Source organism: Sturnira hondurensis, unplaced genomic scaffold (genome assembly GCF_014824575.4).
Source record: "Sturnira hondurensis isolate 20B ecotype Veracruz unplaced genomic scaffold, ASM1482457v3 Scaffold0006437, whole genome shotgun sequence".
NCBI classification, from domain to species: domain Eukaryota; kingdom Metazoa; phylum Chordata; class Mammalia; order Chiroptera; family Phyllostomidae; genus Sturnira; species Sturnira hondurensis.
The window spans coordinates 7925716-7940799 of record NW_028079068.1 but is presented as its reverse complement, the minus strand read 5'-3'; positions in this window follow the sequence as shown (position 1 = coordinate 7940799).

The following is a 15084-nucleotide window of genomic DNA, read 5'->3' as shown; positions in this document are numbered from 1 at the left end:
AGAGTTTTCAAGCACTGGGGTGAACTAGCGGCAAAGTCCTGGAGGACGCTGGGGGGAGGTTGGTTAATGTGATCGGGACATCTGCGTTTGCTCCTTGTCACTAAGTGTCACTTATCTTGCATTAGGTAGGCTCCTAGGCTCCCACAGGGACAGGGAGAGGAGCCGCTCCCGCTTAGGTGGTTATATTTCAAAGGGATGCCTCCTAGGCCCTGCACAAACATTCCTGGGTTGTAAAAGTGACAGGGGCGAGACTTCCGTCTCAAAGGGACAGAGGAAGAGTTTATGGTGTTAAGTGTTTCAGAGGCGATGCTCTAAGAGGCTGGGAGTGGGGGCCGTATTTAGGAAGAAACCTGTTGAAGTTCAGTCAAGCAGAGGAAACCAGGGACCAGCGTCTGGGTCGCCTGCTGTGGGAGGTATAAAGCACTACTGAGGGTCTCGTTTGGGGCAGTGGCTTTTTTCTTTGCACTTTACAGAAGCAGATGCTGCACTGAGAGACAGTGTCAGGCTCCGGGTCCCACAGCGTGCCCGTGGGGGAACGGGTGGCTCTTCTCTTGGACCAGGTCCTCTGCAGCGACCGTCCATCTAGCCTCTACCCTCAGCCCATTGCCCTCCTTGTTACCCTTTTGGAATCCTGAGCCCCTCCCACCCCCTCCTCCCACCCCAGGCAACTCTCTTCTCCCCAAAGACCTCCCCAATGGTTTGGCATCAGCAGGCTTTCATAAGTATTTATTGCAGGGATAAGAGCCCGTTGCCCCTGATGGGTCCTTGGCTGCCAGGAGCTGACGTCTGGGGGAGGCAGTTTGTATGCTAATGCTGCTGATTGCCCGCAGCATCTCCGAGGCTGCTGCTTTAGCCTTTCTATCTGCCCCTGGGGAGAGAGCCAGGAGCTGATACCCATCTGCCCTCCCTCTCCCCTTCTCCTTCTGCCCCCAGCCCCTCCACCCTGTCTTCCCTGAGAGACCCATAAAATTTTATTCAACTCATTATATCCCGGACAAAGCCTGATCCCTCATTTTGCGAATCATAACCAAATGTCCAGATTGAAATGTGTTGTCCGAGGCTGAGCTGGGGAGACTGGCGGAGAGGCCCGCGACCTGAGCGCCTGGATGGGTGGCACTTGGCGCTGGTGTTGGGGTGATGAGGGGCTGTGAAGGGGGAGCCCAGGCCTGCAGGGGCCATTCTTTTCTCTGCGAGGAGGGAGGCAAAGACTTGGTTTTGAACCCAGTGTTCACTCCCCAGTTTTCCTGAGGCGGACACCATCGTCAGCTGCGTGTGCCTAGCCCTGGTGCCTGGATTCAGAGCCGTCACGTTGTAGGAGCAGGTGCTGAACTGTATGGGAGATTGTTAGATGCAGACTTGCTGCTTCACGGGGAGCTTCATGGAGAAAATGCAGGTGCTCGGGTCACAGATTTAGACGTAATTGGTCCAGCATGTGGCTTTAGCATTGGGATACTAAAAGCTGAATCTAATGTGCAGCCAAGGCCGCGAACCACTATCTCAGCCCTGGTCCTCCGAGACTGATGCATAAATCTGAATGCTCATTTATTAAGGCAAAGTGAGAAATAGAATCGCCAAAGGGGCAAACTGGTCTGTTGTCTGTGAGTTTCCACCCTTGTAGAAAAGTCAACATGGGGACCCAGATGGCTCCCACGAAGCAGCAGCATGGCACTGCTAGGGACAGGTGGGCTCTGGGTCACAGGGGACTCCGTTTATGCCCCAGTTCCCTGCTTTAGGAGAGTCTGTGGCAGGGAGCAAGTTACTTGACCTTTCCAAGCTTCGTCTTCATTGTCCAGGGGAGTGTAAAATGGGGATGTTAACGGCTCCCCCCAAAAAGTTGTTATGAGGGTCCAAGGACCTAGACTGTGGAGTAAAGAAGTTAATGGAATGTGCTTGTAGAGATTCAGGTTTGCATTAAAAGTAGTTATTATTATCATAATAAAACTTGATGTCTTGGAGCTTCGGTGACCTGGTGCTCAACTCTCTTCTGTGGGGGGATAATAATAATGCACGTACTATTTGCTGAGTAGAATTCTAAGCCCTTTACCTATATTAACTGAAGCACAGAGGAGTTACGCAACAAGCCCAGTGGGGGTGGGATTTAAAGCAGCCAGGCTGATTCCTGGGCTTGTCCCTGGTAACCACACCCTAGCAGAGCGGTCCAATCCAAGGCCCGTGGACCACACACAGCCCAGGTTGGCTATGAATATGGCCCAACAAAAAATCATAAATTTACGTGAAATCTCTTGTTTGCTCATCACTTTTTGCTAGTGTTTGTGTATTTAATGTGGGGTCCAAGACAACTCTTCTTCCAGTGTGGCCCAGAGATGCCGAAAGTTTGGACCCCCCTGATCCACGGCATTTCCGGCTCCCCGGGTCTTCCCACCAGGCGACCCAGACCCCCTAGGTGTGGTCAGAGCCCCTTTCTCCAGGTCTGTGCTGGCAGAAGCCTTAAAGGAGGAATACGATCCTTCGTGGAGAACCCAGATGAAGGAGCACTGCTTTGTTAGGGCAGCATTCTGCCAAGCCTTCAGCTAGGCTGCAGCCCGCATCGGCTGCATGCCCCTCCTGGGCACTGCCATGATCGCCTTGGCCAGACCAGGCCATTGTTCCAGGCACGGGCACTTCAGGGGGTTGTTAGGCTCGTCCGCTCACAGCAATCTTCATGTGGCAAGCTGACTTGTAGCTTTTTGACACTGATGTTTCAAAAAAATTTTTTCTTATCCTCACCCAAGGACATTTTTTTTCATTGCCTTTAGAGAGAGGAGAAGGGAGAGAAGAAGGGAGAGAAAGGAAACATTGATGCAAGAGAGAAGCATGGACTGGCTGCCTCCTGTCTGTGTCTGGACCTGAAATTGAACCCAAAACCTAGGCCCTGGCAGGGAATCGAACCCGCCACCTTTTGGTTATGGGAGGATGCTCCAACCAACTGAGCCACACCAGCCAGGGCAAGACTTAGCAGATTTTTGACACTGATATTTTAAATGCTAATAATTAGCTCTGAAGGGATGGTTCCTGATTAGGGTCTCTCTGTGCTGGTAGACGGCCCTGGAGTGTGAATTTTGGGCACCTTCGGTGCTCACCACCTCTGAACTGTGCTCAGAGACAGTTTCACACACACACCCCATCTTGTTTATACGGAAGCATTTTAAAGTAAAGTACTTTATAAATAATGAAGCACCTTGCTTGGAGGAGGGTCTCTTCCTTGAAATTGTTCCCAAATATTGTGACAGACGTAGATACAGGCAGACACCTGCAGGCTGTGCAGGACAATGGGGATGAAGGAGATTCCTACAGGCAAGCTCCATGTAATCCACTTTATCAGAATCACACAGCGGCGTTTTGCTGTACACGGGCCAGCTCGTGTTATTGGTACAAATCCGTTTCCACCGGAGGTGGTGTGGGGGATCAGGAAGGGTCTCCATGCCAACCCCCAGCCCCATCCTCAGGTCTCCCTTCCCTGCTTCTCAGGTCTATTTACAGAAGAGGGTGATGGGAAGATGTGGTCAAAGGAGGTCTTTACTGAGATTGTACCTGGTGTGGAGCCAGAGAGGCCAAGAGGAGAACTCAGCCTGCCTCTGCCCCTCCCAGCCCCGACCTTGCCTCTTTTTCATAAACTTCTCGCACTTGGCTTTGTCTCTGCCAGCAATTATTCTCTTAATGAAAAACTCTCTTCTGCAAAAGAGGGTCCCGCGACTTGATGGAAGAGAGAAAGCAGAGTGACCCGGGCCTGCCCCGGGTAGCCTGCCCTGGGCCTTCCGGGATGTGGCCTGGTGTTGTCTCTTTACTTGATGTCTGTCCTTCTCTGATTCTCTCTCTTGCCTGCACCTGTCATAGCTAGACCTTCCGAGCCTTTTACTCCCAGCCACTGAGAGTTGAAGGCTGATCCCACGCTCAAGGTGCACCTGTAGGAATGACCAAATACTATTTATATTGAACCCGCTATGTGCCAGTCACTACCAAAAGCTCGGCTGTGCATAGAATCATTCTGGGTCCTCATTCTAGGTGAGAATACCCAAGGTCTGAGAGGTGTAAACATCTCCCCAAGGCAAACAGCTCCTCTTAGCAAAGCTGGTATTCAAACCCAGGCCTTTGGGCTCCAAATCTAGAGCTGTTACCCGTGACACCACATGGTCTCTGCATTCTGGCTACTGAATGTGAAACATGAAAATGTCCTTAGTGAGCACGCTCTGGTCTGCCTCTCTCCTTGTACCATCTACCTGGGGCAGCCTCTGGGGCTCCCCGTCCACATTGGCATCCTTTCCCTTGTGGCCCAGGACAAGGGATCCAGTAGAGAAAGTGTGGAGGAAGCTTGCTGTCCATCAGACCAGGGGAGCCTGCCTTGGACGCTCAATGGGCCAGCGTGTGATTGGTTAGGAAGCTGGTTGTGCCCACCCCATGCCGCTGCGGTTCCCTGTCCGCCTCTTTCTGCTTTTCAGGCAGTTCTAAGCTCAGAGTAACAAATGACGTTGCATGAGGAGCTGAAGTAACATAGCAACTGCAAATGTTACCAGTCAGGTGACCCTCTGAGCCTGGCTGCCATTCCGGGGGAGATTATCCCTTATCCAAGTAAATACCAAGTCCTGACAGTGGCATTTGGTACAACAGGAGAGGAAGAAGGGCTATCATCCCTGCCTCAGGGCAGCGGAGATCAGGGAATTTTTACTCCTTTATTAAAAATTAACATGCTTTCGGGAGTGTGGGTGCATGTTTAATGGGCAGGGCTGACTTTCAGATTCAAGTCTTTGCTCTCTCATGGGGAAGCTGGTGTAGCGGACTCGGCACCACACTGTGAGCAGGGCCCCGGGTTTCGGTTCCGATTCTACCATGAGTGAGCTCTGTGATCTTGGACAAGTAACTTCTGGGCTTTAGTGAGGAGATCTGAGTAAGAACAAATGATGGCACATTAGTTTGCCTGGGCTGCCGTAACAAAATACCACACACTGGTTGGCTTAAACAACAGAATTTTATTTTCTCACTCTTCTGGAGGCTAGAAGTCCAAGGTCAAGTTTGCTTTCTCCTGAGGCCTCTCTTCTTGGCTTGGAGACGGCTGCCTGCTCACTGTGTCCTCTCCTGACCCTGCGTCAGTGTGCGTGCCTCCCTCGGGTCTCTGCCTCTTCCTATGAGGACACCCGCTACACTGGAGTGTTCGACCACAGTGGACCTCACGTCGTCCTTACAGGCCCTGTCTCCAGATATAGTCACGTCGGGCGTGTGAATTTCAAGACATTAATTTGGGCTGGGGGAGACACAATTCAGCCTGTAGCAGATGGTTAATGACGTAGGCTTCAAATCTCTCTTTTGAGGAGTAGCCAAGCTCTCTTGGCTTACTCCAGAAAACTGAGAGAGGAACTGGGGATTCATCCTGCCGCAGCAGCAAGGGATCAGTGCATCCGAAAGCACCCTTCTGGGTCTCCTGAGCTGGGACCCCTCTCACAGGCTGGGGGCTGGTGGCCATGGCAGGCTAGGACACCTCCCTGGAGTGTCAGTCGCTCTGTGCTTGTCAGCCTGTCCAGACCCCTCTGGGGAGCTCTCCCCTGCCCTCTCCTGCTTAGGTGGGAGCACTTGCTGGCACTGTCACAGGTGTACCTCACACTGACACTCCACGCTGCGAGCCCACCCTCCCGGGTCAGGTGTGGGCTCCTCCTGCTGTTTGTCATTTCCTTCCTGGAAACTTTCTACCTCTGCCTTCTCTCTGCTGGGCAGGGCGTGGGCCAGGCACTCCCTCTTTTACGGACAAGTTTTAAAACTGGGATTTGATGAGAAAGGGCTGGGATCAGGGATCTCCTGTAGTCACAGGCGGGGTGATGGCAGGAAGATCTAATTAACACTTTTCCACAAAGGGGAAAAATAATATTTCAGCATGTTCCCTTTGTGTCTTCAAGCGGTGATAAGGTGCCACCAAAGTGCCAGTCTGCGCTGTGTTCAAATGAAGGATTATTCTGATAAGATGGAAAAGAGAGATCCTCGGGGGATGGGGCCCTCAGGGGGTGGGGGCTGCGCTGGTTTAAGGTTATTAAACAGGAAATGCCTGCCCACCGAGGATCAAGGGGAAATTACACATTTGTCACATTTGCTTATTGAATCCCAGTTCTACTGAAGCTCAATAGGGGGGAAGAGAGCCCCCACCCCCATCAACCTCCTTATAGCTCTTATTAGATTTCACAACCTTTCAATATTAAAATGCTGGTGCCGGTGGCACAATTCCTTGTCAGTTTTTAATATCAGGAAGGGATTGTGGTATTGGGTTTAAGGGGGATGGAGGTGGGAACAGACTGTGCTCAGAGTCCCCCCGTGCCCATGGCTGCAGCGGCCTGCCTCTCAGAGCCCCGTGCAGGCCCCGTAGCTTGTGTCGCTCAGGCTGAGTGATGCGACTGCTGAGGTGGAGGTGGCCATCTCCGGAGGGCCACGTGCTCCTCTGAGCTTCACAGGAAGAGCCACTGACTCCACACTCAGGTGTAGCCTCCCCAAGGGCCCTGTCATGGGGTGCTGTAGTGACTGCTGTAACAAAGGACCACAGGCTGGGTGGCTCCTACAACAGACGTGTCCTGTCTCACGGTTCTGCAGACTAGACCACCGAAGTCGAGGCACTGGTGGTCTAGTGATCTTTCCTTGCCTGTACCAGCCTCTGGTGTTTGTTGGCGTTCCTTGGCTTATAGATGCATGGCTCCAACCCCCTTCCGTGGTCACATGACTGTTTTCTCCCTCAGCACCTCTCTCCTCTTTTTTAAAAATATATTTTATTGATTATGCTATTACAGTTGTCCCATTTCCCCCCTTTACTTCCCTCCACCCTGCACACCCTCTCCCAACCACATTCCTCCCCTTTAGTTCATGTCCATGTGTCATAAGTTCTTTAGCTTCTACATTTCCCATACTATTTTTGACCTCCCCCTGTCTATTTTCTACCTATCATTTATGCTACTTATTCTCAGTACCTTCCCCCCACCCCCTTTCCTTCTCTCACTCATTGCTGGAGAGAGCAATCTTGGATGTAGATCCTTGCCTTTCATGACTTGGAATATTTCTTTCCACCCCTTCTTGTCTGCAAGGTCTCTTTTGAGAAATATGCTGACAGTCTGATGGGAACTCCTTTGTAGGTGACTGTCCCTTTATCTCTTGCTGCTTTTAGAATTCTCTCCTTCATTTTAATCTTGGCTAATGTAATTATGATGTGCCTTGGTGTGCTCCTTCTTGGGTCCAACTTCCTTGGGACTCTCTGAGCTTCCTGGATTTCCTGGAAGTCTATTTCCTTTGCCAGACTGGGGAAGTTCTCCTTTATTATTTGTTCAAATAAGTTTTCCACTCGTGGCTGTTCCTCTTCCCCTTCTGGTACCCCTATAATTTGGATGTTGGAATGTTTAAAGATGTCCTGGAAGTTCCTAAGCCTCTCCTCATTCTTTTTAATTTTTGTTTCTTCATTTTTTTCTGTTTGGTGGTTTCTTTCTTCCTTCTGATCCACTCCAATGATTTGAGTCCCAGTTTTCTTCCCATCACTATTGGATCCCTGTACATTTTCCTTCATTTCCCTTAGAGTAGCCTTCATTTTTTCATCTAATTTGTGACCAAATTCAACCAATTCTGTGAGCATTCTGATCACCAGTGCTTTGAACTGTACATCCAATAGGTTGGCTATCTTTTCATGGCTCAGTTGTATTTGCCGTGGCTTTGACCTGTTCTGGTTGGACCATTTTTTTTTGTCTTGTCTCACCTGTTATGTATGAGGGGCAGAGCCTTAGGTGTTCACCCAGGAGGGGCAACCCAGTCACTGGGTTGTGATGCTGTAGGTCGGGGCGGGGTCTGAGAGGGAACAATGGTGCTTGTTTCACTCTCTGTTGGATTTCAGTCCCCTCTGCCGCTTCCTCCAAGCAAACCGGACCTTTCTGGTGCTGATTCCCATGTGGGTGGGCTTGTGTATGTCCTGGGACCCTGTGGGTCTCTCCAACAAACTCTCCTGTGAAACTAGGAGTCTGTCCCAGCAGCTCAACCCCCACAGGTGTTCTCATTCAGTGTTTGGAGGCTTTATTTCCATGTGCTGGGACCCTGGGTTGTGCGGTCTGTTTCACTCCCCAATTTCGCCTGGTTTATCTTCGTGTGAATGTGGGACTGCCTGGTCAGCCGACTTGTACACAGTGCCTTGCTTCACAAATCGCCGCCTCGCTGGGTACACCCATTGTCACCCCGCACCTGGGTTCTGCCAGCTGCCGCCTGCACACCCAGGGTCTGCCCGCTGCCGTCTTGTGTACTCAAGTTGCGTTTTGTGCCCAGTGCCCCTGGTTTTTGTGCCGTGACCCCTCTCTGTCCGGCTGCCTGACTCTGCCTTGCTTACCATCTGGATGAATGTGTCTATTTTATCTTCTTGGTTGTCTGACTTCCATACAGTTCAATTTTCTGTCAGTTCTGGTTGTTTTTCTGTTTCTAAATTGTTGTTGTCCTTATTTTAGCTGTGTGAGGAGGCACAGTCTGTGGGCCTATGCCTCCATCTTGGCTGGAAGTTGTCTCCTGTTCTTATAAGGACACCACTCATATTGGACCAAGGACCAGCAAACTCCCATATGACCAAATCTTAATTAATTACACCTGTAATGTAATTATTGAAGATTATTATTTAATATTGTTATTCACCCCCCTGAATAGGGTCATGTTCTGAGGTTCTGGGGGTTGGGCTTCAATGTATCTTTTTGGCGGACACAGTTCAATCCATACAGGTGTCTTAGTTTAGATTCCCCCCAAAACCAACCTGAGAAGAGTATTTCGATACAAGTCGTTTGTTTGGGATGTGTTCCCCGGATGCACCATGAGGGAGAGGGGATAACAAAGAGCTAGTTAATGGGTGGGTACTCCCTATGGGCAGCGGCGGCTCACAGTGATTACCTGGAACCTTCGGAGAGGCCAAGGGCACATGCTTTGTAATTGTATCCCTGATGGCAAAAAAGTGGGGTGTTTATCCCTCAGATGAGGGTCACTCAGAAAACCTGAGCCCCTGGCACGTCCACCTGCTTCAGAAGGAGCTAGTTGCACAGGCTTCTATGACCAGAGATGTTCTCAACAGGGAGATGCTGGAGGCTGGGCTGTGCAGGAGACTGGCTGCTGGGACCCCGGGGAAGGTCAGAGGGACACCCGCAGGGAAGGTGCTGGCAGAGGCTGCTCACCAGGCCCAAAGGAGCCGGGGCCAGAAGGTTAGAGATGTAAGCATGTCAGCCTGACATGACTTTCTGTCCTGCGGGCGTGAGTGGACCCTCTCCTCTCCTCTGTGACTGAACTCCTGTGCCACCATTGGCCGGGAGTGTTCCTTTGGGGCTGAGTTTCTGCCTGGTCTCCTGACAGAAGCTCTGGTTCTTCTGGGCTGGGGGGCCTGCCTGGGATAAGGAGAGAGCCATCCTGTCCCCAGGCTCTGATCCCGAGTGTCAGATAAAACTACTATCCAAACTTGGCCCAGCTTAGCTCCAGCACGGGATGGACTCTCAACCCCCTGCCACTAAGAGGCCTGTCTCCCACCTTCCTTTCCTGTCCTCTCCCCTTTACAGTGACTCTCTCTGTCCCCAACAAAAATGACATTCATCTCTTCCCTCCTGGAGCCACTCACTTGGTGGGAGAATTGGGAGAACAGGGTGCTAAAATCAAAGAGGAAGCTCTAAGACAAATACTTCCAGAAACCACCCCAGGAGCGAGGAGGCCCTTCTGGGCTAAGAGGCAGGGCCTGCGTGGACCACTGACTGCCCCTATGCCACCTGCTCTGCCCCAGGACCCTCTCCTTTGCCCTGCAAGGTACTGACCCCCATTTTCAGGGTCAGGACCATCCTGTCCCCATAGGTGCTGGGCTTCTCCCCAGAGTCCTATATCTAATGCTAGTGTCTGTCCTGTTCCATTCACATATGGTACACCCCACAGTGCATCTGCAAGTTCCGTGAAAGCTTGAACAAAGCCTTGAGGCCTTCATAGAGAGTTGGGCACTGGTGCAGGGGTGCATGCTCCCATCTGGAGCCATCTTGGAGGCTCAGCAAGAGGAGGACAGAAGGAACGGAATGAAGGGTCACCTCAGTGAGAGGGCCATGCACACGGGCCAGGGATGCACAAAGGACCAGGGGTCTGGAGACCTGGGCTCTAGTCCTGGATCAGGAAAGTTGTTTTCATTTTGTTTTAAAATTATTTTTTACCTTTTCCTTTAGCCAGCTGAGGATAATAACCTACCAGAAGGCCCCACCACCTCCCAGGTTGGTGGCAGCAGTGAGACACAGCAGCCTTTCTCCTGCCGAAAGTGATCCCACCCTGACAGTCTCAGGTAAAGCTGTCGTTGTGAAGCTGATGATGGAGTAGAAGGCTGTTGACCAAATTTGGGAGAAGGTGGAGGCAGGTGAGGGATCCAGGTGGCATGACACGCCTCCTTTGACTAGGTGAGGTTTCGAGTCAGGCAGCTGGAGTTCTGGGCGAGGGTGGGCTTGAAGCTGCAGGGAGGGAAATCTGTCTTCTGAGGACGGGTGGCCTGTCTGCCAATTCTGCGGATCACCTGCCTTTCCTGAACACTCTGCTCCACATGCTACCTCTGCCCTGGGGAGGGCTCCAGGCTCCCCCACCCCTCCCAGGGAAATACCCATACTGCACATCAATCATCCCTTCCTTTCCAGTCTGGCCCAAGCCACAGCATCTGTCTTCAGAGCAATCTCTGGGCTCAACATGAAGTTTGACTTCTGTGGCTGACGCGGAAGCTAGAGGAAGAAGGGTCCTTTCGGGAATTCAGTTTGTGGGGGTGAAGGGGGTGGTTCAGTACTGGTCCTTTGTTTCCTTTCTGAGAAATGGGGAGAATCACGTAGAGATCAGTCTGCGCCAACCTCATCATTTCATGCAGTCATTTCTCGGTGCCAGTAGAGGTTCATCTATCTGAATTAGTTCAATGTGATTAAAACCATTTATACCTTTTCTCTTTTTAGTACATAGTTTTTGCTTCGGTGTCAACTTGAAGACCTGCTTTGGGGACAGATGTGAAACATCAGCCTTCCCAGTGTCTTGCTCGCATGTGAGTCGGGGCTAAGTGAAGCCTTGGGGAAGCTTGCTGAGTTGGTACCAACTTGAGGAGCTTCTTCATGAACATGAACCTACAGCCTTAGCTTCCTGGGAAGCTCTGACCTGCTTGGGGCAGACAAGTCAACTGTGGCTGGTTTGAAGGTTGTTTATGCACGTGTCAGACTCCCCACTAGCTGTGCTAGCTGGGGGCTCCTCAGGGGTCAGACCTGTCCTTCTTTGCATCCTGGGAATTCTGTACAGCATTGGACCATCACCAGACTTCCTATACATTCAGTGAACCGAACCTTGCTTTATGGCCCTGGAAACTGGGAACCCCATTGAGAACTGGGGCAGAGGCAAGGTTGAAAGTTCAAATCCAGCCCCTACCTCTCTGTTAATAAATGATTGAAACCCTCTAAGCCTTAGTTTCCTCTTCTATAAAAAAAACCATGGGAATAAATAATAACAGGTTGTCATAAAGATGAAAGGGATTATATTTGAAAAAATGCCTTCTCCTATGCTTAGCACAGGGAAAGCTCTCAATGCAATGGTAACTCTTATAATTACTACCCTACTAGTACAAAGTGAACCAGGTTCTTATATCACTACTTCCCTGTAAAATGAGCATAGCATTATCTGTCTCACAGCATTTTTTGTATTAAATAAACTAATGAAGTGAAATAGCCATGAAATGAATTAAATGATATAGTAGCTGAAGTATTGTCCTTCATCAGGTGTGTGGTACTGCTTGCCCAAAGAGTTGGCGTTATGCAGCGCACGAATTATCAGAATGAAACAGATAAGTACATTTTCCTACAAACTCATAACTCTTGTCAGTAGAACTACTACTTCTTAATTATGGGCTAAAACTAGGGGAAACAATGCAGAGAAATATTAAGAGAAATGAAAATGTCTGCCTTCAAATTAAGTAGCTTTCATCTCCTCCTCTTAGGCCATTAATTACCACTTTCACCCCATCGTGGTCTCCCTACTCAGCTGCGAGGAGAACACTTAACTTTCTTTGGGTGTTTCAAGTGTCAAAAATGCCCTTAGCCTGGCGGATAGTTTTTCAGAAAATCACTTCTAACTCTTCCCCTGCTGATCCGTCTAATAACCCTACTTAGGATTTATCGGAAGAGGCAAAGTGTTAAGTGTTTCCTCACTTCTCTAATTAGTTCTAGAGGGTAATAACAGCTCCTTCACAAAAAGAAAGCATTTTTCAAAAAATTTCTCTGAGTTTGGCTTCTAGGATGCCTTTCCTCTTTCTCTTTCTCTCCAGCAAACTATCTCCTTTCCAGTGGTGCCAGAATAAAACATAATGATGATAGCAGGCAAACTTCTTTGAGCACTCACTTACTGACAGGAACCTTTCTAAGTGCTTCACATTTTAAGTCTTATGTAATTATTATCGAACAACCCAGCGAGGCAGATGGCTATTGCCCCTCCTTTTAAAGTTGAGGATGCTGAGGCTCAGAGAGTATAAGGAGCTTGTTCAAGGTTCTTGTTGAGCCAGGGTCAAATTCGAGCAGTAGCTCCCAGCTCGCATTCCCACCCAGCAGGTGACAATGCCAGGCCTTTGTGTGCATGCAGACGCAGATACTGAATGTGGTAGAGCCAGCCAGGGAGGATGCCTGGAACCTCAGAGCTGAGAAGTGGCAACCCCACCCTTGCCCCACACTGCCTCCTGAAGGTCAAGTGAGGTGGGGGCTGCTTGGATTTGAGTTCAGGCTCTCCCAATCTAGAGCCACGTGCTCTGTCCCTGAGACACAAAGCACTCCTACTGCAAACACAGGGAGAGACTCCTAAGAGGCTGAGCTTTTGAGCTGATGACAAACCTTTCCCAGGCAGCTCTGCTCCTTACTTTACTAATGTATCTTTTACATGAATGGGAATTATAGAAAATCAGGGCTCTCTGCTCATTGTAAAAGGTCTTTGATTATTTTTTAGAAAAATGTTTGTTCCAGAAACTTATGAAAGGGACCAATTTTTCTTTTTGAGAATAGTTAACGTACGAGAACAATACAGAAGAGTTTGAAAAGAGCTATTGTATGCCCACTAATTAAGAGATTTGTTTGTTTGTTTTCAACTAGCAGAAATTAATTCTGGCTGGTTTAAGCAGAAGGGGAATTTGGTTTTTGAGGGATACTGGGGAATCTCAGGGCTCAAAGAGACATGTTAAACAGGCAAGACTCAGAAAATGGAATAAGTGGGGACTGTCTGGACACCCCATAGCAGGGGGACATGGACCTCTTCCCTGGTCCCTGCTGTGGCCCAGTTTGGTGCTCCTGTTTCCCAGCTCAGGATTGGACTGCCCCTGAAGGTAATTCCCAGTTGGAAGAAAGTGTGGTTGATCCCAATTTACTCAGGGATCTATGGATGGATCCATTAGCCATGGCCAGAGTGTAGGGTCAAATCACCATGTCTTAGGATGTCTCCCAGAGAAAAGAGAATTGGGGTGGGTGAGTCACCACGCCTTGGCATTTTGCCCACTGTGGTTTCTTTACATTGTCTTGATGGTGAATTGTGAGGCTTAAAATACAGAGCTGATTGGAGAACTTCTGGGGAGAAGAGACAGAGAAGCTCACCGGAGCCCAAGAAGGCCCTTCGTATCCTCTCTCTCTTATACTTCCCCAACAATAGGCAGATCCCAAAAATCCGAGTGTGGACAGCAAGTAGTATTGCTCACTGAATGTCCCCAGGGTTCCTTCAGGGAACTTGGTACCAAGCCAGCAGGGCCAGGGCCTCTCCATCTCCATCCAGCAGGAGGAGTGGTGTGTGCTCCACTTCCTTACTCTCCATATTCTCTAGGTGGGCAGCCCGCATGCCCAGCGATTCCTGTAAATAGCTGGTATGCAAGCTGAGAGCATTGGGCACCCAGACTCAAACAGCTCTTGTTTTACTTTCAAGACTACCTGCACCATAAAGGGGAGCCTCAGGGTGTGGGCTCCCTCCTGTGTTAACCTGTAGCCAGCCCCTGCATGCCTCTGTGCAAGATGCACAGAGAATGAAGAGTCCATGCAGATTCAGCCCTTGTGCCCCTGAGACCTGCCCAGCACCAGACAGTGCTTGCTGGTGTCCACCCCAAGCCTTTTACTCGACCCTAAGGCTGAGAGAGCATGCTAAACTTAGTTCCCACCTGGAGTGTTGGGGGATTATTAAGGGAAAGAGGTGTGAATGATTCTAGGTGACAGCCACTCTCAGTGCCAGGTGGAGTCTGTGTCCCCTATCCTGGAGGGCTTAGGAGAAGATGCAAAGGGGAGATGCAGGGCCCAGGAGCCAACCTGGAGTCTTCCATACTTGAGGGGTGACTGCCGTTCTTGTCCCACCTCTCAGTCACTTGATACTGAGCAAATCACTTGACTTCCCTCTATTTTTATGCAGAAGTGTAATATCATCTACACCACCTTGGAGACTTTTTGTGAGATGAGAAACCAAGGTTAGATGTGCCGTACATTTTGAGCTCTTACTGGCGGGAGAAAACTGAGCCACAGAGCGGTTCCCAGGCTGGCTGTGAATGTGGAGGAATGAATGCAGCTCGCGGAGTACAGCGGCAGGGATGGGGGCAGCCGGCTGCCCCCAAGGCCCTTGCGCTGTACTTTGTAGTTAAAGGTGACTGTGACTTCTGCTAACTTCTCCCAGGATCACAGGTTTGTCTGAGCAGAACTGTAGCCATAATAACTTAGCAGGCTCCCCTGGATCAATAACGCTGAAATCTAAGGGCCATTCAGTTGCTAAAGGCTTTTTATTTAGCCTTTGTGTCTGGTATTAATGTTATCCCCATGGCATCTAAATGGCAGAGCTATTTCTGGATTGGAAGTCAATCTGACAGTGTGGCTCCTGGCCATCCATCACGGGCAGGAGAGCAAAATCCAGGTGAGCAAAAGTCCTAGGGTAAGCAGGACGGATGAGGATATTTAATGCTTGCTGATGCCATGAATTCCACCTAATTTCTTCGTAAGCAACAGTAGCAAAGGGCAATAGAGGAAGAACATCATTCTTTGAAGATGCTAGAGATCAAGTACTGCACTTTGTGTCTGAGTTATAACTTCTGCGGGCCCTAAGTCACTGTAAAGATAACACTGTGAT